The sequence below is a fragment of the Castor canadensis genome, chromosome 3 (genome assembly GCF_047511655.1).
Source record: "Castor canadensis chromosome 3, mCasCan1.hap1v2, whole genome shotgun sequence".
Classification (NCBI taxonomy): Eukaryota; Metazoa; Chordata; class Mammalia; order Rodentia; family Castoridae; genus Castor; species Castor canadensis.
In genome coordinates, this window is record NC_133388.1 from 154,981,130 (window position 1) to 155,006,617 (window position 25,488).

The following is a 25,488-nucleotide window of genomic DNA, read 5'->3' on the forward strand; positions in this document are numbered from 1 at the left end:
AGAAGGAGATTACATAATAAAGCAAATCTAAGCTAAGGTGTGACTATAAATCTATATTTCTAATAGTCTTCCTGATAATCGTTTTGGTTGCCTTTGGTCATATTTAACTAGAGCACCTTAGATTTCATTCTTCACCTTGACATGGAGATAAAGAGGCACTAAGGCTGCAGGCATAAAAATAGTCTGCCATGCTACTTTTTTTGTTCATTAAGGATTGCATTTTTCACACTTGCTTCAACCCATAGATTCTTTGCAAAAACCTATTGAAACCATTTGTCCACTATATCAGAGTTGGTTTATCTAAAATTAGATCATATTGTGGGTTGGGGATGTGAATCAATGGTAGACAGCATGCTTATCATGCACAAGGCTGTCAGTTTAATCCCCAGTACCAAAAATAAATAAAATTAGATAATATTGGTCATTGATACATTTAATCCTCCATAGGTAAATTTCAAAATGTCTAGATACACTAGAGTCAATGACTGTGAGTACCAGTGGTAGATTCTCTGTTTAATAGAACTCTCCTTCTAGCCTGTAAATCCTCTAAGCTTGTGCACAAAATATGACTGATTGATATACAGATCCAGAGAAGGTTCTAGTGTAAATCTTCATAATGCACACTGTTTAAACTAAATTTTTAAATTTCTTTGGATTAATAAAAACCTTATACATTAGGTAGAAGTTCTAATATTTTCTTGCAGCATCCCAGTGGAGTATCCTGCACCTCCCTGATATATATACCCTATTTGAGGGGTCATTACTGTGTTCTCCCTAGAAAAAGCCATAGAAGATATATAGATATACAGATATATACATACCTTCTGCACTGTATAACAGTATTTCAATCAATGACAGACCATACATGCAATGGTGGGTCCCAAAAGAATATATTGCTTAGTGACTTCATAACCATCTTAGTTTGTGTAAGTATACTTTATGATGTTCATACAACAACAAAATTGCCTAATACATCCCATCATTAAGCAATGTATGACTTTATATGGAAAGACAGAGAAACAAAATGACAGAGATTTTAAGTAATCTAGATCTGTAGAGCAAGTCAGCAAGCTGGAGATTTAGTAAGGGTCTATGTCACAGTCTTAACCCTGAAGGTTGGAACTCAGGCAGAATTTCTGTGTTACAGTCTGGTGGCACAATTTCTTTTTTGGGGAATCTAAGTCTTTGCTTTGGCCAACTTAAGTCTTTGCTTTAGACAAGAGGCCACCCACATTATAGAAGGTAGTTTGCTTTGCCTAAAGTTAAGTTGTTGTAAATGTTACTCATTTAAAACACCTTTGAGCCACATTTAGACTAATGTTTGATCATACAGTTGGTCACCATACTCTAGTCAAATTTTTACATAAAATTAACCATCACACTTACTTCCCACTGTGCTACAAGTACAAAGCATCACCACAGATAGACAAAGTCACAGGCAGCTTTTCTCTTCTTCCCAAAGTCCTCAATGCAGAGAAGAGGGAAAAGAGACCAAGGGAACAGACAGCCTTCAAATTCTGTTCCAGACCCCTGCTGGAAACTCTTCTCTGCCCTGAGAGGAGAGAGCTTTGAATCAAATCAAACTCAAGCTCAGAAATTAGCATGACAGAGTCTTAATTATTAAAATAAAACTGTTCATCCCTGGAGGGGACTAGAAACTTATGGCCCTGGACTGAGATGTCATCAAGACAAATGCAAAGTGAGATAGGAGAGTTCTACACAGCAGAATGGAAACTATATTGGAAAAATCAAAATATAAAAATCATAGAGAAATGCCATATTTTGAGACTTCAGAAGCATCCTTAGGCTCTGTGAGCATGTACAAAGAGCAGAGAGTGAAGACACCATGGACAAAACTGGGTTAAAGGAGAAGGTACAAAAGTGTCATTGTGGCATATAATACAGAACTTTCAGTAGGACTGCAGACCTAGCACTGGTGAGGGATGGGGTCACCAAACATCCAGAGAATAAACTTCTGTGTACAATGCATATTGATTAGGAAGTGGACCTTGCCACTTCAAGCATGTTACTTAACTGTTTCTTTTTACTCAATTTCTCCAACTGTAGAATGGAAACCATAGCAGTTTTTGTCCTACAGGGTTGCTATTAGAGATAAATAAGAAAAGCACAGTGAATATTTCAACAATTGTTGGTGTCACCATCACCATCAGCGTCCTCCACATCAGGTAGTGGAAGTTGCTTCTTTTTCTGCTAAAAGTGAATTTTTGATTACACTGCTGTAAAGATTTTGTCTTAAAATATTGTATACTTTTTAAGAACTCCTACATCACAGCAGATGGTCCACTAAAAGCATTTCTTAGTTCATCAGCACTGTTACCCCACACAGTAGACAATGCCTACATTTTGCAGGTGAGAAACATCACTGAGGCTTAAATAGGTTCATCAACTTGCCCAAGGTCACATGGCTCATCCAAGTTGTATTATCTCCACCTTACCATTCTGCCCCTAAACAAGGACTCTCTTCGGGAAAATTTGTCAATAATATGGAAGTGTCAATAACAGTGAAAGAAAGCAGTTATGTTAACAGTAAGTTTGAATTGCAATGAAAAAAACTAGAAGCGTTCTCAATATATTATAGATTCTCAATGAGCAGATTTCAAAATGCTCATGGGAGAGAATTATAGGTACATTATAACAGACATCAGATTCTACGGATGGAAAGTGATAATCACACAAATTTCTGAGAGTCAAGTTAAATATGGTCATAGGAGGAAAGAAAGCAGGCAGGCAAAGAAGCAGATGTAGCTATAAAGAGATTTCTCTTATGGAATGAGATTCTAAAAGATCTTGATCAAAATGTGTCAGTCACCACATATGAAGGAGAGGCAGGAGCCAGAAGGATTAGTGTCTGCTTGGCTAAGTCCAGAACTAGCTGAAGCTTGGGGAACATGCCAAGGACAACAAAAATGTTGTTAAATTTTGGAGGCAAGGAAGAAACACAAAGGAATGGATTGATTCATTGTTGGAGTGGGCAATATAAAAGGCAGAATTATTCATCTTCCGTTTGGCTTATTTTTCTTTCTCACCAAGAAAAATAATCTTCTAACGGCAAATTGTGGAGTTTGTGGCAAATAAAGATTAAAAGAATCTGTAGTTGCCTTAAAGTGTCAATCCCAAATATATTTATTCCCCAATAACTTGCTGTTGGAATTGAAGAATAACAGCTACTAATTCAAGGGAATTCAAAGTGGGGGGAGGGGAAATATTAATCTATCACTTTCCCCAAATTCCAAATAAGTGCGTCCAAGTACATCCTGCCTCAGCAGAAATACCAAACACTTCAAGTTGAGCTGGTCAAAAGATGGAAGGTGCACAAACAACAATTATTGAGAGAAAACCCCATCAATATTTATCCTAACATAATCCTAATGTTATCCTTTCAGGGAAGAATATTTAGAATTCTCTAAAGAATTCAGTTGTCAACCTTACAATACAGATGGCAAACAGCTCTGCAAAAAGACAATATTTTTCTCCCTATCCTACTGAGGATGCAGGTTGAGAATGAGTGCCTGACACAGAAAGAGCAGAAGGGCATTACATGGAAATACCTTCAAGTGGTAAAAGGGCCCTATGTGCTGTAGGAGGGATGAAAAGTTTCCTTTGCCTGGACTTTGAAAGTCATAGGACCAAGTACTGGGTGATGAGATTGAAGGGCAAGGCAGGTCCAGTATTTAAAAGGTTGGCTACACTGCTCAAGAGTCTAGCTTTAAACAACAGAAGAGTTTTATAGTTGGCAAGATGTGTTTGGATTTGTTTTATTAAGTTCAGTCCCAGCAACAGTAAGGAGGAGAACCCTGAACTGAGAGTGGTGAGAAATGATGAGGCAAACAGCAGAGGGAAGAAACAGACAGCAAACAAGCATGGCCTTTGTGGCCCACTTTCCTGATTTTGAACGCATACCCTTTCATCTGATTCAGTGATCCTCAAATTTAGCTTAGTTTGCAAAACACATCGTAGAGATTCTGATTCAGAAATGCGTGGAGAAAGAATGGCAGGAATCAGCATTGTAAAACAAGCACCCTAAGGAAGGTGGATGGCTTACAGACACACTGATCCACAGTCCCCAGATCCTACCCTTCTGCAAGACCCCCTCTCCTTCTCCACACATCCTTCCTCCACAACCCCAGTCTACATGGACCTCTCCAGCACTGGATTTCCCCAGTGCTCACTGTTATCTGAATGTTTCTTAAACTTTAATGAGCAGATCTTGTGAACATGCAAACTCCCATGTGATCCTGATGCTGCTAGTCCATGCTCCACATCTGAGAACCGAGGTACTCTGTTGTATGTGTTGGCACCACCTTTCCATGGTGATTGCTTTAGTTTAGAGTCCCAATTTGACTGTGAATTCGTTTGGGAACACCATGTACTACCTAGGACTGAATATACAACTGGTCCTTTATAAATACAAATTGAATCGAATAATTCAAAACAAAACAGAGATAAAATTCTAGATTTCAAACTAGGAGTGAAAATTAAATGGAAAGCCCAGCCTTGATTCTAAATTATTATTGTTCCCAACAGGAACTTCCATAAAGTTAGAGAGAATAGACAAAAAAATTTATGCTTGATGGGGCATTGAAGAATCTTAGATTCTACTTTTGAAATGTAACATGAAAAAAGTATAACTTCAATGACTTGGTAGGGAGCTGTACTTGTCCACAATTTTCTGGAACATCTTCCTAAAAGGTTATCAGTTACATAACTACAATGTACAAATCCTACACCCACCACAATGCAGACAAATTACATGGTACAAGGATATGCAAATCAGGTCTCAATCACAGAATAAGTTTTGTCTTTTTTTCTTTGAGTAAGGGAATTGGATAGACTGAAACGGGAGTCCCAGACTTCCATGCATGGCTACATGCTGACGCACTTCCTAAATGTGATTTACACTACCAAGTTTGTAATATTTTTATGCAGACATATATTTATAATTGAATATCGCATTAATGTTAGGTAAATTATAAAAATCTGCTAAAGCCAATGCAACAACAATCCAGAAGGACTTTATAAACAAGAAATTATGAAAAACAGCTTCTTGTCTAGAAGGAAAATTATACAGACAAATAAAGAGTAGACAAATTTTCACCATCTAAGAGTGCCTTAGCATCCAATCCAAACATCATACTCCTAATAGAGAAAAGGAAAGTGATTCATTGTCCCAAATAACATCCTGAGCTTAGATCATCAGCTCAGGCCATACGTCATACCAAGCTAGTGCCTTCCTTGGGTCGCCTTCGAAAGGACGCCAATGCCATCACAGGAAAAAATTGGACTTAATAGATACTACATTTACTGAAGACCACATATGTTAAAGTTCTGAGTAAAAGAAGAGCTAGATTTTATTTTTAAAGATTTTATGGCCATCTATATATGAAAGAAAACAACCAAGTCTCAAGGAAACTATATCAGACATTACATATTCTAATATAACAAGCTCTATTTAGCAAGATATTTTAAGCCATTATCATTAGTGAAGGGATGATTTAATTTTAGCAAGTGCTTATAAGATGTTGTGAGAAAATTAATCCATTACTATGTCATAAAATACTTTGCTTCATAATATCAATTTTGCTATTAGGATTTGAAACAAGAGTTTTCCCAGGGACAGGCATTTTTACATGACATTAAGGTCATTTGTATATGTTATAATATAACCATAACTGTGATAATTACTCTTTTGTGCAAAATTTCAAGTAATCCTTCTAGCAGAACATTAACAGATTATAATGTATGTATGTGATTATGTGTGAGTAAGAGAGGCTAATTTACTAACGATGCTAGGCCTATTAGGTTAGCTCGAGAATCTTGGGGGTTAGTGATTTGACTTGAAAAGGCCATGTCTAGCACAGTGGGGTGGGGGTAGCAGCAAAGCAAAGCCTGAATGAGCTAGAATCTTTTTTCCTGCTTTTTGTGCTAAAAGTTGGAATGGATAGCATTACTCATTTTCTAGTCCAAGAAAAGTGACTTAGTTTCAGAAACCTGGTATGCACATCCATTTGTAGTTTTCCAGATGTTTGACTACAATTTCATCTGTGCTGTATGCAGGCAGCAAGGTAGGGAATTGAGATACGATCAACTACCAAGTCTCTTAATACAATGCTAAGTTCGTGCCCTACTGATGGATGGGGAGCTGATGGCGAATAAGGTCTTTTCATCATATTATTAACAAAGCCTAATGTCTTCCCAGCAGTAAGGCACAGGATCAGCACAAAAGCACACCTTTAAAGCCATCTTTGCTTTCTATCTAACCCAGAAGGCTTGGGATTTTAATATAATCAACATATTTTAATGGGTTCATGGTAGCTATAGAGGTATTTGGTTGGAGAAAGAAGACTTTCTTGGAAAATCTATTTATATACCTTTACTCAGTTGAGTAAATTTAGTCACATACATTGCAAAACAGAAGCCAATCTTGTATGTGGCACTTTGGATGCGTATGGTTTGCCCTGGATTGAATGTTTTTAGGGCATTAGAAGACTCCTATCCATTCTAATCAACTTTGGGTAGACATGATTCAACATCCAGTGTTGGCTCCAATCAGCACAAGTGTCAGTCACTGAGCAGTCTTGCCCACAGCCCTCTGTCCTCATTTCCTCATGGCGGAATTGCATGTGGTTCTTTCAGGACAATTCCCTTCTGCCTGCATTCCCAAAATGCCTACCCCTGACAGGCTTGCCTGCTGTGGCACTGACCATATGGCTAGGTTCAATTCCACCCTCTCTCTAAAAGATTACATCTCTCTTACTGTCCAGCACATCCAGTTTTTAATAGAGGGCACCTATTATAGACTCTTCTCCAAACTGCCCTTTCTCACAGAAGTATTCATGTTTCCAATTATGAGAGATCCCTTTACCTTCACATACTCACTGGGCTGTATTTTGTTGACCATGGCTTATGTAGTTGACTTCTGAAGGGAATTAATTTGGAGCATATAAATACCGTTGCCTTTAATTTCACCTCTCAAATTCCATTCCATTTATTTTTTATACTGAAGCATATAATTTGCTTCACACTCTAATTGTCCAATGCTATTGATCTTTGTTTTGGCACATGTTATATTAAGTTGGGTCCTTTCCAGATATCTTATTTCAAGGGAATTTTAGATGTCACTTTTTTGGGGGGTTTTGTTTGTTTCTTAGGTTGGTTGGATTTTTTTGACAGTACTCAGGTTTGAATTCAAGATTTCACACTTGCTGGGCAGGCACTCTACTTCTTCAGACATGTCTCCAGCCCTAAATACCATCTTTAAAATTTTCCTTTTATTTGATATTTACCTTAACAGAAAGATAAATGTTCATTACAATATTTGAGAAACTCCAAGCCTATGCAATAAAGTGATCTAACATTGTTTATCACCCATCCTCTAAGATTTCCCAAACTTATTTTTTCCATATACCTTCTTATAGCCAAAAATCTGTTGAGTATGCAATCCTAGGACTGGTGACTCCTAATAAAAAGCAAATCAAACTGTTTTGAAATATCCAGCTAGTAGAAGAAAATCATCTATATACTGATGGGTTCTTTTTTTTTTTTTAGATATGTGATGAAGTTAATACATTTTATTATTTTTTTTCATTTTTCTTTTATTATTCATATGTGCATACAAGGCTTGGTTCATTTCTCCCCCCTGCCCCCACCCCCTCCCTTACCACCCACTCCACCCCCTCCCGCTCCCCCCCCCTCAATACCCAGCAGAAACTATTTTGCCCTTATTTCTAATTTTGTTGTAGAGAGAGTATAAGCAATAATAGGAGGAACAAGGGATTTTGCTGGTTGAGATAAGGATAGCTATACAGGGCATGGGTTCTTTACACACTTGCTTTTAGGATCAATCCCAGGAACCAGTGACTGGTCACTGGAGCAAAGTTAGCCTTGAATCACAGCGTAGAAGATACATGTAAGAATATGTTAATACACAGCACCACTAGAAGCAAAAGATGACCAGCCCCCTTACATCTTCTTTGCATGTTCCCTTTCTTACACATTCTCCATAGAAGTTCAAGTATATTGGTCCTGTTACCAATATACTCAACATATTTTAAGTAATAAATAAATCAGTTGTTTGAGAAGAGATTCTCCCTTTGGTCGCTGGCTTCCTACATGATGGCCTATTTTCAGGTCCTAAATCATGACAAGTTCATTCCCATGTCAGATACATCATATATTCTGCTCCCTCAGCCAAAAACACTCTTCTCTTGATGCTTTGCATTGCTGCTTTCTCTGGGCTTAAATGCCAGCTCCACTGAGAGGTTTTCCTTGATCATTTCCCTTTCTCATATTATTCTCTGCTTTTTTTTCCTTCATGACATTTATCCAAACTTATAATTCTATGCTTTTTCTTGTTCATTGTCTGTCAGCCCTTTAAGACTCCAAGCTGCATGCATCTCTCTTATATACTAGTAGACATCCAACCTAGCACAATAACTAGCACCAAGAAGGTTGTGTTGGTCAATTTGGGCTCCTAGAACAAAATGCCTTATAGTAAGTAATTCATAAGCATAGAAATTTGCTTATACTTCTGGAAGTGGGAAAATCTAAGATCAAGGTACCAGAAAAATCAGTGTGTGAGGAGAGTTTGCTCTCTGTTTCAAAGATGGTTCATTTTTATGGGGTCCACATAAGAAGGTGGGAAAGAAAAAAACTCCCTCACATCCCTTCAGTAATGGCACTGATCCCAGTCATGGATGCTCTGCCCTTATGACTTAATCACTTCCTAAAGATCCCCATGCTGTCATATTGATACTTAAGTTTCAACATATTACTTTGGGAAGGTACATAGTGCAGAGGCACTTTGACAAATAATGGTTGAACAAATGAATGAAAAATCTGACTTTTTGGGATGAGTCAGAGGGCCATTCTCAAGCTTGCTTTGGCCTTTCTGAGCCTTTATACAATCATCACTTTTCCAGAGGAGCCTCTCTCCTGCTGACCTCAGGTAGACTCTTACAGAGGTGTACTTTCCAGGCTATCCTCCATTGGGTAGCATAATTAATTTGGGGTTTGCAGCCAGCTTGTCACGTTGTTGCTCATTACACAACGAGTGCTGGCTAAATACACAGGCTGAGAATTCTCAGCGGTCTAATTTTTGTTTTATTCAGAAATGTTCCATGTCATCCAATGCCACTTCCTTCATGTACAAGTCATTTAGCTCTAATTCATGTAGCACACAGTCTGTTGTGTGAAAGCAAGAGGAAGCAGACAAGAATATCTCTAGCTCCTTTACTGTGTAAGGCATAAGGTTGGATGCCTTGTTTATGTTGTCTCATTTCATTCTCACAACAATGCTATGAGATGGGCACTAGCCATTTTACAGATAGAAAAATGAGGCTCAGAGAAACAAAAGTAACTTATGCAAGTGTTCATAACCAGAGAGCTTGTGTTCTCCTCCAATGTGTGAAACAGAATGGACAAAGGCCCATCAAAGACTTTCTATGATAAATGATGAGAACAAAGTCTTTAGTTAATGCCTTTTTTGGATGTAATAACTGGAAGAACAATAAAGAAACATCTTTTTGACCAGGTACTCTCACATGTGATAAATCACATGATTCTAATGTACAATTTTTTTCATAGTTTTACTCTTGAAATCAAGATGTGTATTGCACATATATATTCAAGTGAAATATCTAGCCATTCTTTTCCATGTGCCATGTTTCATATTCTCCAGTCATATATACTTGTTCTTATTAAGTACTAAATTATAGAGACCCTCCAGGTGTTTAGAAGAGATAAGTGAACTGGATAGATCCAAATAGCATTTTGAGACAATTTCCTGGTACGCAGACATGTAAGTAATACCTCATGAGGCAGATTTATTAATGGTTCGATATGTCAACTCTAAACTTCTGAATAATACATATTTGGTGTTCTGACTTAGAATTAGAGCAATTTAGAGCCAAAATCACACATCAACAAACCTACAGTAATGTACATGAATCAAGCAATAAGAAATGTAAGAAAAATGTATATTATAAGAAAAAACAATATAGAATGAGTGAAACAATAAAATAAGTGCCAAGATGAATGATAAATGTACTCCTTCTGAGAGCCAGGGGATGATAGAATTGCCATGTTGAGAACTGAGTACAAAAGGGAGCCCCACCTGTGACTAAGGAGCTCACTGTTACTCAGCCTCCACTAATTATTAGTGATAGAAATGTAGGTCCATTGTTGCTAGAATTTCCTGCTCTTCAAGGTAAAGCAGAAATGTAAATTTTCAAATGAAATTTAAAATATATTTGAAGCTATTTAAATTATTCACCATCTTAAGAGACCCCAGGATCATGTTCTGGATTCAGACCTAGATTTAAACCTCTGAAAAGACATGGGCAAGTCAAACAACACCAAGTAACATCTACACATTCTGACTTGCAAGTCCTATTCATGACCCAGGCAACATCTGATCTGGTAGCAACTTTTAATTAGTTCTGAATATTGATCTCTTTATTCAGGAAGTCTCTAGGTTCTCTTTACTTCTATTAGTCCTTCGTTCTCTGTTGGTCTGTGCCTTTCTTCTGTGACCCAGATCAATTTAGAAAAAAATTTGAATTTGTGATTTTCTCTTTTTTTTCCTATGGCAAAACTGAGGTCAGGATGAGATTGCTCTAAAGAAACCCTAATGCTTAATTTACTACACTGAACATTAGAACAAGCTAAGGATGCTGTTGTATACCTTGAACTTTAGATGTTTTCTAAGGAAAAATACACTGAATTTTCTTTCTTTTCTTTAAATCACCAAGAAGTTACTTGGAAGACATAAAACTTGTAGGGAGTATGATAAAAGCATAGCACCACTTCTGGCACGAAGGTGAGAAAAACCATTTTAAATGGGAGGAGGGCAATAGTTTTGAGCCCAGTCTAGATGCAATGTTTGTAGTATGGTTTCTTCAGACAACGGAAGTGTTTAACATGTCCACATGAACCGATATGGGAATCATTCTAAATCTAAACATAAATGACTATTTGTGTGTCAAATCAATTACACTATCACTCCTTCCATTAACAGTGATTCTTGATCTTCCTGGGTATGACTTGCTTCCAAACTTACTAACAGGATCCATTCTATTTAAGAACAAGTTTTGTTGGTATCTGGGAGAATCACTATCAATGGCAGATGACCTGCCTAAGTACATTGTGTTGACTTCTCCACTTTCTCTATTTGTTCCTTTGTATAGTAAACCATTTGAAACACTAACATTTTCTCAGCTCCTGGTCAGAGTGAAGAATAAAAGAGAAAAGGAACAAATCATTCATCATCTTAAGAGACCCTGGAGGCAGGTTATGATTCAGACATAGACTCAAACCTCTCTCAATAGATGAATGAACTTGAGCAGGCTACACACCTTGTTCAACTTAAGCAAGGGGGAAGTAATGGTACTTACCTAGGAGGGATGTTAAGAAGAAAAAATCTAATATTCAAAAAATATAAGCAGTAGCTTATATTACATACATATGTGTCAATTATTAAGGCTTCTTATGAAGCTAATCAGCATGTGAGACATTTTGAGCATGTAAATCTTTTAATCCTCACAGTCGTGTGAGTTAGAATCATAGATTCCCATTTTGAGGAAAAGTCAGGTGAGACTTGGAAGATGTTTCCAATTTAAACATGGGAAGCTAAGATTTAGCAAATCTAAGCAATTTTCCTGAGTACACAGCTAATAAGCAGAAAAAGGTGGTATTTGAACCGAGGCAAGCAGACTGGTTCCAGGGTTCACACTTCTCCGAATGGCAAGTGCATTCAATGAAGAGAAAGACATTTAGTTTGGAGTTGTATCAAAGGAGCAGTTTTCAATATTGAACTGCTCTGTAAGATTAAAATGAGAATCACCAAGATGGGAGCAGTGAGCAATCAGGACAAAATCGGGCACATGCATAGAGATGTGGTCACAGGTCTAAGGGAAGCATCAATTCATGGAGCTGGTGTGTGATGAGCTAAGAAGACTTGCCTGGGTAGGTGAACACTGGGAGGAGGTGAGAAACTTCAAGAGAGCGAATGATCCCAGGTGATGAGGAGCAACAGTGCAGGAGAGGTAAGGCTGATCCCAGGTGTTTCTGTTGCCATTACTGTATGGATTGTGCACCAATATCAAATAGCTGAAAGTCTGAATATCCTGGAAATAGACAGACAACTTAGAAGGTGTCCCCATGTCTTTTTTTCCCTTTGTGATTCAGTTTCCCCAGTCCAGATATGAGCTTCCCCCTCTTTCTATTAACACCCAAACTGAAAACCAATCCTGAATGTGTTCATGTGGTTTACTTATGCTGTAAGTCCCTCAAATTCTTGGAAACACTTTAAACATGGCATGCTTCTTACATGCAGAGAAATTCCCTAGTTGAAGGGTAAATAAAGAATAATTGTTAACAATTATTTTTTAAAGTTTCCCCTTTCACAGAAAAGAAAACAGTGCCAGATCCTGCTAACCTCGGAAGTAGTCCCAGATCCTGCTCTTTTTTTTCATAAAACAACGACAACAAAAAAAATACTAAGTATAAAATTGTGTTTCAAAACCACTGATTTACCTCTTTTAACTTAACACTTGAGTTAAGCAGGAGGCTGTAGGAGACCATGTTATTACTAAATTATGCTTTTATTTTCCTCTGATGTGCCTGATATGGCTTGTGTGCACATATTGGGGTATTTAGTAAATGAACCCTGGGCCCCCGTTATTTATTTATTTACCAATTTCCCTGGCATTATCAAAATCAAGGAGCAGCTGTGATTTCCCCAGTTCACGCATGCAGCTGAATGTTTAAAAGACCTACCTTTGCCCAGACTCCTGCACACTGCAAGAATTATACTCACTAATGCATGAGAACTGAAGAAAGGATGTCAGAGAAAAACCTGGTTTCCAGCTGTGGGAGAGGATGTTCTCCAAAACCTTTGGGCTTGTAATAGACTAATTCCTAGCAGGCAAATGGAAAAGACAGCTGTTTTGTGACCTATAGGAGCCTGGGAACCCAGGACTATCTCTTGACAAAAGAGCCCTACCCTTTCTTCCAGAACCTGGAAACTTCCAAGATTCAGTAACTAAAGGGTAAGTAAACTGCAGGGATATGGCACATAGTTTCTGATTGGCTAGTGTCTTGCCATTAGATTTTTAAATATATTTTATTATTACCTCTTCATTGATCTCATTTAGTACTCCTCACAGGATTCCAAGACAAGCAGAGCTTTTCGTAAATTCCTCTCTATGGCAAGCAGAATGATAAAAAAATGTCTGTATGTTTAAGGCTTCCTTGTTGAATGAATTATCTATGGCTGCAAAGCAAAATGCCCTCAAAACAACAATGCTATTATTTCACAGAGTCCTTGGGTCTGGAGGCTAGGCAGTAGTTACTTGATGGTGTGGCTCAGTGTCTTTCACAAGGATGCAAGTACAGTGCAATGAGGGCTGTAGTCTTCTCAAGTCTTGATAAACAAGGATCTGCTTCCAAGTTTGTGTTGTTGGCAAGAGTCAGTTTCCCACAGGATTTTGGTCAGAGGCTCAGTTCTTCCCTGTCAGGCAGAGAGGAGCTCAAATCCTTGTCTGTGTGGACCTCTCCATAGGACATGGCAGCTGGCTTCATCAGAGCAAGGGGAAAGGGGAGGCAGAAGTCCCCAATCATAGAATGGGTATTCTGTCACTTGCATCATATTCTATTCATTATAGAATATAATATATCATTATATTCTATAATATAATAATATTATAGAATTTATGATATACTCTATATATAAAATATATGTTCTATATAGTCTATATTCTGCCCATTTTGGTAGCAGAATGCAACGGAAGTGGATCTCCATCCATGCTGAAAAAAGGGTTCATTGGACAGAGGCTGTGCAGAATCCCAGTGTCCCTGTCCTCCACATTCCATGCACAGACTTATGGCAAAACTGGAGGAGAACAAGATAAAGTGGGAATAGAAATCAAGATTACATCTACTTATCTGGGAAACATGGTGGCCCATTCTCTCCCTCACTCCACTATTTTCTTAGGAGATCAGGATCCTACACTTGCCTTTTATTTGAGTTATAAGAATGCAAAGAAATCCTTTAAAATCATTTAGCCCAGCCCTCCCCCATCCAGTAGGAAACAAATGGTTTATTGTTCATAAGTGATAACAAATAGTGCCTTTCACAGATTATGTCAAATGTAAGAATGAATCAGAACCTGGATGCAACAGCAAAAAAGAGAAGAGAAGCTTTTAAATTCCATTAATTTATGCTGAAAATTATCACTTTTCCACCAAAGCCAGGAACATGAGGGTATTGAGGCTTTTTAAACTTCAAGCAGACAAGAAGCTGCCATCAGAACGAGTAATAGGAAAACAATGGACCACTTTTAGGAACACATTTATTTCTGCTGCAAAGAGTTTACCATGAAGCTTTCTTCCCCCTTCTCTTCTCCCCACCCTCCTTCTCTTTTCCCCACCCCCCTTCTCTTCCCTCAGTTGCAGAACTGAAGCACACATTATCCCCACTTCATGTACTGCCCCCTGCCATCCCAGGGAGCGGGAAATTGGAAATGAAACACAACACTATATGCAGATTGGTTTTAATCACCTGGAACAGATGGTGCAGAAAGTGTCAGGTAAGTGCAATTTCAAATTTCCTTTGGATGTTTCTTAAAATGCAGAAACAACAAAGAAATTAAATGGACTGTCAAATGTCAGTGTCAGTTCCGGTTTGAACAGCTAGGCTTTGCCATGTCTATACATAACCCTAATACTATCTAAATCTATTTCTCTACTTCCCCGTTAATTAACTAACATTTGAGGGGCTAAATGAAAGCAGATATACCTAGAAACAAAGCAGACACATTTTTACTCCTTGGCTGTGGGAGAATGGAAGGGAGCCCAGTAAATGCATCTGAGCCCAGCTCACCTGAGCTCTGCACTATAACAGGTAATTGCAATAAATCATCCTTTGCCCCATGATCCCAGCCTAGTGAAGATTAATGGCAGTAGACACTAAAGCTGCCAACTTGGAAGATTTCCGTGGTGGTGGAGAGGAGGCTATTCGTAAGGAATGTGTGATAAAATGCTACACTGGGACCATAATAAATGGGCTGGAAGGGAGCCGAGGTCCTCCTCTGTAATGCAGAGGCATTAAGACCTGTCTGATTGTGATGACAGACAGGTATTTGACTGAGCACACTGGCAGCTATAAAAAAAATAGCTAAAAGCTAATGTCAAGATGTGATGTAGACCTGCCACCTGCCATCAGGAGTAATTATGGCTCTGACCACTTGCTCATAGGAAGGGCAGAGGAAACAATATTGCATCTGACTGCAAGGAGTTGGCTACATTTGATTTGTGGCTCTGATGGCACAACTGGCCCACTGTCACCCTCCATGATGAAGCTGCAGGGCCAGACACTGGCAACTGTCCTCATTGAATGAGGGCTTGCTGATTTGTACTCATTCCAGTAAGGAGGAAGGCCAGAGAAGGTGGAAAAGACGGTCTAAAGAGACTGACTGATACTTTGTACTTTAAGAATAGACCAGCTGGATTCATAACAAAAGATGTGGACATTGTCAGTTCAGGAATCACTTCAGAAACATGGATCCCAAGAAACCAAGGAGACCAGTGAGGTGCAGGTCAAAGACATTTCAGAAACTTGTGAGGACTAGGAAGGAAACCTTCCCACCCTGATGGCAACACATTTTTGGGTATAGAAAGAGTAAATGTCACTTCATGAGCTTTGAACCTTTAAACACTGAAGAAGATTTAAGAAAAGGAACTGGGAGCTTTACTGGAGGTCCTAAAACTCATTTGCTGGGGCTATCATAATAACAAAGTGCCACAAATTGTGTGGCTTATGCAAAAGAGTTATTGTCTCACAGTTCTGGAATCTGGAAATCTAAAATGAGGTGTCCACAGAGTTGGCTCCTTCTATGAGCTGTGAAGGAAGGATTTGTTCCAGGCCTCTCTCTTTACCTTATAGATGGCTTTCTTCACATTCACATGGTGTTTTCCCTATATAAAAGCTTATCTTCAAACATTCCTTCTTTATCAAGACACCAGCTATATTGGACTAAGGTCCACCCTAATGATATCACCCTAACTTGAATATTTTTACAAAGACCCCATCTCCACAAAGGTCACTTCCTGAGGCACTAGGGATTAGAACTTGAACATATGAATGGGGAAGACAGAGGGGCACAATCCGACTTATAACACACCCATGAAAGAACACACTGGGCCATATATGATAGGAATAAGAAGTTCTTACAAGCCAGAGAGGATATGACCGATTTCCATGGCAGTGCAAGGTCTGGCATGGGGAGAAAAATGTCCAGGTATGTGGGAAGATGTGGGTATAACATCCACAGGTACAATAACAGCAAGAAGGTCCACCAGCCTTTGGGCAAAGCAAAGACCTAAAAGACAGGCCTCAGAGTTTGCTGTTTGCATCTGGAATGCTCTCCCAAAGATCCATGTGTTAAAGGCATGGTCCCCAGATTGACACTATTAGGATGTATTGAAAACTTTAAGAGGCAGGGCTTCGTGGGAGGTCTTTAGGTCACTGGGGTCCTCATAAGGACCAGTGTTCTTCTCTTTAGCCTCTACCACATGCTCCTTACATGATGTGTTGCCACAGGCCCAAAGCTCCAGGGCCAGTCAATCATGGACTGAAACTTGCAAAACTGTCAGCCAAATGAACATTTTTCTTTTTATAAGTTGATTATCTCTGGTATCCCTTATAGTTATGGAAAGGTGACTAACACAGGTTTCCAGACAGCATCAGTGGACAACCCAAGGCTAGGCTCAGAGGTGACACAGACACAGGAAACATTCTTGGTGGAGATAAAGAATTTTAACCCAGATCAGATCTTCTTTAGTCAATCACTTAAAGGATACAAAACTGATTATATAACATAAGCAGTTAAGTCCTCATCCATCTAGACTTCAAGGTTACTGCCTCTGGAAGGTTAAGGTTTTACTAAGAGCCCTTGGTCTTCCATGACTAGATTGGAAGTTCCTTCAAAATCCTCAGGATTGTCTTCATGGAAGTATTCATCCTTTGGGCCTTCTTGAGCAGAAGACAGAGATTGTTATGTAGATTCTTGGCCAGATTTTGGCCAGATTTTGATAGTACCATGATGAGTGAAGGGTGATAACACCAGGGAAACATTCAACATTCCTACTCTGAAGATAATTTAGAAACACCAAACTTTAGGGAGAAGGAAGCACAACTTTGTAACGAAAGGAAAGAAACCATCTCAATAAACTAAACTTGAACAATATATTAGATTTTCAGTCAATTTGTCTGAAACATTATCTTGATGACTCATCATGAAAATGAAGACATAACAAACTTGTACTTCAAACTACTTGATGATGACTTAGCCACAATTCTGTGTTCCAGGTAAAGAAAATATGCCAAAAAAGATGTTTTTGTTTTTTTTTTCAAAAACTGAATGGTCAGTTTTTATTAATTCATAACTTTTAAATGTATTCTTTATTAGTTAAAAGAGTCCATTGTTGCTTCTTAAAGGTGTTTTGGGAGTTTGAAGATGTGATTTGAGCTTAAATCATTTCAACTGTTACATATTAAAGAGAAAAACATAATTTCTGCTTTGGGTATAAAAAACTCTTTTCAAAAGCTCAGATAACTACAGCATCTAAATTCAAGAACCTGGAACCTTGCTTGTCTATCGTGCTCTGTGAAAAATATAGTCCACCCAAGTTAGAAAGTATCAGAGTAGACATTTTTATGATTCCAAGTATTACAAGGTGAGTTACTAAGCATGTGAGTCAAGTATTTCTCAAAATTTCATATATTTTCTACCCAGAGATTGATTCATGGCATACACATGGCCTGAAACCAAACTCTCATTTCTTTCAACAGGAAATTAATCTAGGCCTATTAATTTGAAAAGAAAAAATCTGAGGAAAAAGGAAGGTTACTTAGCAAGATGTTTCTTCTCACCAAAGCAAGACAATCTTGAACATAATAAGTCATCTAAATAAATTCTCATTTATGCTATGAATTCAATTTACGACTATTATTTTTTATTTATTAAGCATTTAATGTGGGCTTCCTAAGCATGAGAAACATTAATAAGCCTAAGAAACACTGTCACACATCATTTCAAGTTTTCTTTACCATTGCCCTGTAATGTTGATAGCATCGTCCCCAATTTAAAGACATATGGAGCTCAGAGTGCTTTGCAGGTGTGTCACCTGTGCAGTCACACAGAGTCCTGCACTTGGAAGGGCCCTATGTTTGGTTTCATTCTCTTAAAACTCTAAGTTTTGAACAAGAGCTCATTTTTCACTTGGTCCCACAAGTCAGTTGTTAGATATTGATACCATTTTCCTCTGCTCCTTTGGAATTGTTACTAACCAACTGAACATCAAATTTACAAAGATATACAAACAACCAGTTCCCTTCTATCCTCCTAACTCCACAAATAACCTTCTTGTGTTAGCTTTTCATCACTGTGATAAAAGACCTGAGACAATCAACTTATAAGGAGGAAAGATTTTTATATTGACTCCTGGATTCAGAGGTTTCAATCCATGGTCACTTGGCTCAATCACTTTGGACCTGTGGTGAGGCAGAACCAAATTGCTCAAGTCATAGCAACCGTGAAGCAAAGAGACAAAGGAAGGGCCAGGGTTCCAAAATCTCTTTCCAGGGCACACGCCCAGTGAGCTCCCTTTCTTTTACTAGGCCCCACCTCCTAAAAGTTATACCACCTCCCAATAGTGCCATAGACTGGAGACCAAGCTTTTAGCAAATGGCTTTTGGGGGGTATTAAAGATCGAAACAACAGCACCTCTGTACCACACACTGATGTACAAACATATGCAAAAAGTGTGTGCATGGTATGTGGGATAGAGTGGGGCTCTCTGAAACATGCATAAATGTGAATAAATGAAAAATATAATTCATCATCCACAAAAGTTTACCTGATGTTCTACAACACAATAAAAAGGAACCAATGCATAAATTGTAACTTTTATCAACTCTCCTATGTCTTGTGTCTGCCTACCTTGTTTCTCTCTATTTTCAAAATTTATAACCTGGCCTTTGGGCAGAGCATGATATGTTTTGGTAAGTTTCTTACTGGGTTAGGCTGTATTCTGTATTAAGGAAATCACTAGAGATTATCATAATAATCCAACTTCTTTCCCAACATATTCCATTTATAAATTATTCAACCTCCACAAATATCTTTTCATATCTCACAAGTATCTCTCTTCTTTTCCTTTCTCTCTCTCTTTCTCCCTCTCTCTCTCTCTCTCTCTCTCTTTCTGACACACACATACACAAAGTTCTCTAATGAGCTTTCAGTGCATTTTCTGTCCATTTCCAGTCTCTTACTGTCAGTGGGAATTTGTGTCTGGAATTAGGACCATCACCATGAATTCACAAGCAGCTTACAAGTTCTCTCAGTCAGCAACTATCAGATCTGTTGCAGAAATCCTAACAGACATGATTTTTGGAGGACAGCCAAGAGGGCTGGGAATCTGTTGTGAGTCAGCCAGACTGTTTCCACAGAGTGCATCTGATTCTACTAACACTTAAGACTGCATATCTCTCTCACCCAGGGCTTGTGACTTGCCAGCAGGAATAAACAGGACAGCACAGACCCTGGGTCTGGGCCCGACCTAGGGTTACGGTTTCAGAACAGAATCAAATCACGAGCTTTGCCTTTCCTTCCTCCTGAGGGATGAAGGTGATTCAAGCTGAAGCCATTGAGAAATATGGAAATCATTAGCAGGCTAAACTATACACAATAATCACAGTATTAAGAAATATCAGTAAACAAAATAACCAGCATCTCTGATTCCCAAAGGCCCAGGAACTAAAGAACTGGACAAAGAGGACTTCCCAATCCAAGTCCTTTGTTCTGCACATCAAGAGGGCACTGCTCAAGATTATGCAGTTACTTATGACTGAGAAAAAACAGTATCCTGACCTTGGTCTTGCCCATTAATCTCCCCACCAAAAGCTGAGTCCTCTCTCTCTCTACTTCCCAAAGCACCACTCCCTCCCTGGCTTTGTTTTTCCTTTGGTTTCAGATTCTAGCCACAACCTGATTCCAGGACTAAGGATGACTTTGTAATCTGGGCTTTCCACAGGACCCATGTGTTACCTGAGGGGAGGAAATGGCTGTGGTTCTTCCTACTGTTGCTCTCTTCCCTGTCCATTTCATTTCATGTGGCCATTTTAACACTAGTGAAAGCTGCTGCATGCATATTACCTTCAATTAATCAATAAGATTAGAGAGCAATTACCAGTCCTCTGATCCCTAGGGATGATCTACTCTTCCCCAGGAGGTGGCCTTCAGACATGGGTCCAGGCATCTCATGGGTTGTTGCAGTGAACAGAGGACACTACCAGCATTTAGTAGATGGAAGCCCAGAACCTCAGACAACTTATAATGCCAAGCCAGTTCCTTGTAGCAAATTATCCCACCCAAAACATTAATCAAATGTAATTGAGAAATATTGCCAGAGCAGGCTAGCTAAGTGAGAACCCCCTTTCTTTCTCTGCTACATGCCTGACAGACTAGGGAGGTAGTGTGGACTGAAAAAAGCATGAGAATCCAGGTGCAATCAAGGTCTCAAACACAACTCTCCCAGTAACAATGGGATTTAGACAAGTTACAACTGCTCTGAATATGTTTTTTTCATTATAAAATAAGGGCACTATCACTACTTCATAGAGAAAGTTGTCGTAGGATTACATGAGAATGAACACAAAATAATAACACACCTATTACTGTAAAAATGTAGATGATGTTTTTTCACAAGATTTCCAAAGGAAGGAAATTCAAGAAGAACAGATGCAGTCCGTGGAGAAGTTTGAGGATGGGCCCCCTTCAAGTGGGGGCCCAGGCTTGGATGGTTAGGAAGCTGGGAGCATGTCTGATTGGTATGTCTGGAAATGGAGAGCAGTGGAGAGGGAAAGTGAATTTGAGGGTCTACTACCATCAGGATATTAGCAAAATATGTTTAATTGAGCAATGTGATCACCAAACCTTCAGGAAAAATATTTTTAAAACTGAGACTGTCTTTTGGAAACTTGCAGGAGGTAGGTTTTGCATGAAGTTAGCTCTGAAACAATGTATAAGGAAGTGGCAAAAGAACAATTTGGGACAGAAGTAATAGTAACCAGATGTAAAAGCTGGTGACTCCAATCCAGTTTGTCTGAATTTAAAGAAATAGCAGGTGACAGTTGGGTCAAGTAGATACTGAAAAATATTTTTTTAAATTTGAATTAAAGCTAGACTCTCCCATCCCTCACTCTACCCTGCAATGGATCCTCAAAAATAGAATTGGCCATATTTATTGAGAGTTTACCATAGGGACTATAAAGATCCCTACATGCAATCCAAGCCTGTTTCCTTGCAGCCTAAACTTAAGTGTGTCATTGTACCTCATGACTTCCAAAATTTCCATCTGTAAGTCACACCAAAAATAGTACTTATCTCGGTGGAATGTGTTGAGAAGGACCTAAGAGAATTCATGTAAATTGGCACTGTTACTAGTGGTACCCTAATGCAGCATGTGACATATTAAATGCCTACTAAAGGAAAAGGAACTAAAATGAACTAAGGCTTCCCTGTTTCAGTCCCTTTTGAGTCACTGTAGTTGTACAGTGCAGTTACCTACGATGGAGTTAAGTCGGAATAGATTATGAGAGAGACATGAAAGCCTGGGTTTGTGAACCCATGGATTCCTCGAATTTTTACCACAATCCTCACATGACATTGTTTTTGGCAATAAGGAGCAGGTCCTTATTAAAAGACATGTTTATAACAATGTAAATTCACAGAATTCTTCTGCTTTTAAGGCACTCAACAGCCTCCTCTGTGAGAAATAAGCAGCCTCAATACATCCAAAACTCACACCGTGTCTGGTGTGACACAGGCACCTCAGTAACATTGTACAATGATATTACATGGCTGTCCTGGCTAGGGAGAGAGTAGACACTGACCACACTGCTTCCCAATGTTATGTGCTGACATGCCTTTATTCCATTTTGAAGTGAATATTATAGACAAGTCTACATGAAGTCAGCTGACAATTTGTGGGACCCAAATATGTGATAACAAGACCTTTCAAGGCTCCTTCTTCCTCTAAAGGATTGGAATGTACAATTACAACTGAATCCAGCCATGAAATTATTTTACTTGAGCATAGAAATATTCCCTTTTATGAAGAGAATAAAAACCTAGAGGAGTTTCAGCAACTAATCAAATAATGTTTTCTCAAGCTCTGTCTACATAACCATAGACTTCACTCTCCATGACATCCTAATGAAGAGGTAATTTTTTTGGAGATGACAAGTGTTCTGCAAACTAGGCACCAAAACATTTCTCAAGTGTAGTCACCAGGTGACATCTCTAGACTGTAGGCTCCATGGAGGTAACTGTAGACCATGTCTCTTTTGTGCATTACTGTATTCTCAGTGGCCAGAACAATGTCTAGAAATAGGAGGTGCTTGAATAATGTTTTTTAAATAAATGCTTTGTGAACTCCTAATTAATTATTTTAAACAGTAAGTACCCAGGCAGGCAGCCTGGGTGGGGACATGACCTCCTCACTGGCATTTTAAGAGAACTACAACCTGATGTCACTGTTAAGATGTTTAGCACTTCAGGCCTTAGGAAAAAAAAGAGCAATACTATTTCCAAACCCCACTGGCAAAAACCCTGACATATTTGAAAAACCAAAAGGAAGTTGCCAAACTGTGAAAAGCAGTAGCAGTTCTGGGCAGCCTCTCATCTTTCTGACCGGGGATCTCCATTTACTTACTTGAGACTAGGTAATTGGCCAAATTTCTCATTGAATGGTGGATGTAGGCCAGTGAGGATCCCCAATGTGCAAAGATGTTATTGAATCACCAACATGCCATTTTTTCTTTATTCTTAAGCCACCAACCCCTGGATAGCAATAATTGTGTGAAACGATGTCACTGGACACTTAGAGAGCAGTTACCTTGTGCTGAACCCTCAAAGTTCTTCACCTGCACAGTCTCACTGAATACTCACAAAGACACAAAGACATAAATATGCAGATCCCCATTTTTTAATTTGCAATAACACCACTTAACAAGAATAAGGGGTTCAACTAGGGTCTTGTATATGCTAAGTGATTAAGTCAAGATTTAAATTGTCTGTCTAATTCCAAAGGCTTTTGATGACTAGGTGAATTTTAGTTAAATCAATATCTTCTGATTTGTTTCCACCTTCTTTCTGCAAACTTAGATGAGGAATTATAAGATGAATAGGAACACGCTCAAATATTCTTGTCTGATTTTCTTTATTCATTCCTACTACAGGTGTTAGCATGATCTAGACCAGGAGGAGTTGCAGCCACAAGGAGCTGATCCAGCATTTGCTGTTAGAAGATCTGGGGTAGCCATTTTCATTTCTCTGAGCCTCATACATGGGAAAACCCTGGATGCTGGAACTACAGAGAGATCTGGAAGATTCCTGGGGACCTGCCAGAAACACAGAGGAAATTAGCTGCAGGTTTCCCTCACTACTGCCATAGTCATCAGATATGTCTGTATTTGTCCATGAAGTACAGAAATGTTTGAGATCTGAGCTGCTTAGCCACCTGCTGCATTTGGTTATAAATTGATTAAACATAAATCAATTGAAAGCTTAGTTCCTCATACATACCAACCATATTCTAAGTGCTCAACAGCACTCAACTTAGTGGCTAATGGCCACTATTGAACAGTACACATCTCAAACAGTTCTAGAACATCATAACCATCATGGGAAGTACTATTGGACAGCACTGGTCTAGATAGAAAAGGAGAGCAAGGATAGGGGTGAATGCTCATGCCTGTAATCCTAGCTACTGAGGAGTTGGGAATCAGGAAGACTGTGGTTTAAGGCCAGCCTGGGTAAAAAGTTAGTGATAACCCATCTCCACAAAAAAGCTGGGCATGGTAAAAGTGCATGCTGGTGATGCAAGCTATGTGGAGGCATGGATAGAAGGTTTGTGGTCCAAGGCAGCCCTGGGCAAAAAGTATGAAACCCTTTCTGAAAAATAATTTTAAAAAGCAAAAAGAGCTGGAGGCATGGCTCAAGTGGTAACCTACTTGCCTAGCAAGCACAAGGCCTTGTGTTCAAAGTCCCAATACCTCCAAAAAAAGAAAGAGCAAACCCTTGCTGGCTAAACAATTGCTATTTCAAAGAGAAAGAGTCATATGCTTCAATTTTACTACCAATTTTGGGTTTTTTCCTAATGGATTACATTAGGAAAAACTCATTTGATTACAAGTAGGAAAAAAATCTAACACAAAAGTAGTGTAAACAAAAATAGAAAACTTATTTGTTTTTAAAACTGAAAAAAAAAATCTAGAAATAAAGCCCAACTGGACTTTATTTGGAACTCTAGCTCTCCATCTCTCAACTCTGTTCTCTTCTATGTGACTTTCTTCTCTGGTGGCTTTCATCATATGGGGACAAAATGTCCCCAGGAAGATCAGAATTCTATAGCGCCAGTACCCACAACCTTGATTATAACAGTTTTCATCAGTCTCTGATTGGCTGGGCCCTAAGCCATATGGGATGTTTGTTAAAGTGTTGTTATTCTTCACACTCTGCTTACTGACTACTATCCCAGTGTAACAGAAGGGGTGTTACCATTTCCTATTTAAAAGCTAATGAGGGCTCACACATAGTTGTCCCATGTAGACTCTTAACTTTTTTTAGCTGTATGTCCTTTGACAAACTCTAACCTAATTTCTCTATGCCTCAATTGTCTTTTTCTTTTGGGGGGATTTTGAATTCAGCACCTTAAGCTTGCCTGCTCTACCACTTGAGCCACAACTCCAGCCGTTTTTGCTTTAGTTATTTTTCAGATAAGGTCTTGCACTTTGTGCCCAGGTTGGCTGACCAGAATCCTTCTATCTATATCTCCTGTTTAATTGGGATTACAGGTATGAGCCACCACATCTGGCCCTCAATTTTCTCATCTGAAAATAGGGATAATACCAACCCAAGACAGACAGAGATGTATACTGAGAACAAATAGGGTTATCCATTGAAATGCTTAGCAATCACTATAAATGCTAGCGATTGTTACCAGCATTATTTTTCTTAACCATACCAAACAGAGTAGGATAAAGGTTCATCAGCAGGGAGACCACTTGGAGTTGTAGAAATTAGGAAAGAAAGCAATCCTTGGGACTTGTCGTGTCCAAGGAGGACTTCACTGGGAACCCAGGACAGGAACCAGGATTTGAAACATGGGCACCCAGACAAAAGGAATGCAACACAACTCTTCTGTCCACAGACCCAAGAAACCATTCCCCTACACCATGTTTCTCACTCTGGAACAGGAAGCAGGAGAGGGTTCAGGGAGAAACCTGAACATCTGCAGAAAATGTTGAGAGGCAGCATGATTTTTTTTTTAAACGTTAATAAAAAAGAGCACAATGGAATGGTACAGGAGAAGCCAGGCGTGTCTCATCTGCCATCCGTGTACCCC

The 25,488-nt window shown here is 38.9% G+C and overlaps 1 long non-coding RNA gene across 1 annotated transcript in view; it reads left to right on the forward strand.

Moving 5' to 3' along the window:
• The window catches only part of LOC141421687 (uncharacterized), a 63,174-nt gene extending 39,733 nt beyond the window's left edge, over nt 1-23,441 (forward strand). Inside the window, exons 3-4 of the long non-coding RNA XR_012446356.1 lie at nt 14,467-14,606; nt 23,321-23,441. This is a non-coding gene — a long non-coding RNA (uncharacterized lncRNA). The remainder of the gene's footprint in view (nt 1-14,466; nt 14,607-23,320) is intronic.
• Nucleotides 23,442-25,488: the final 2,047 nt, after the last annotated feature.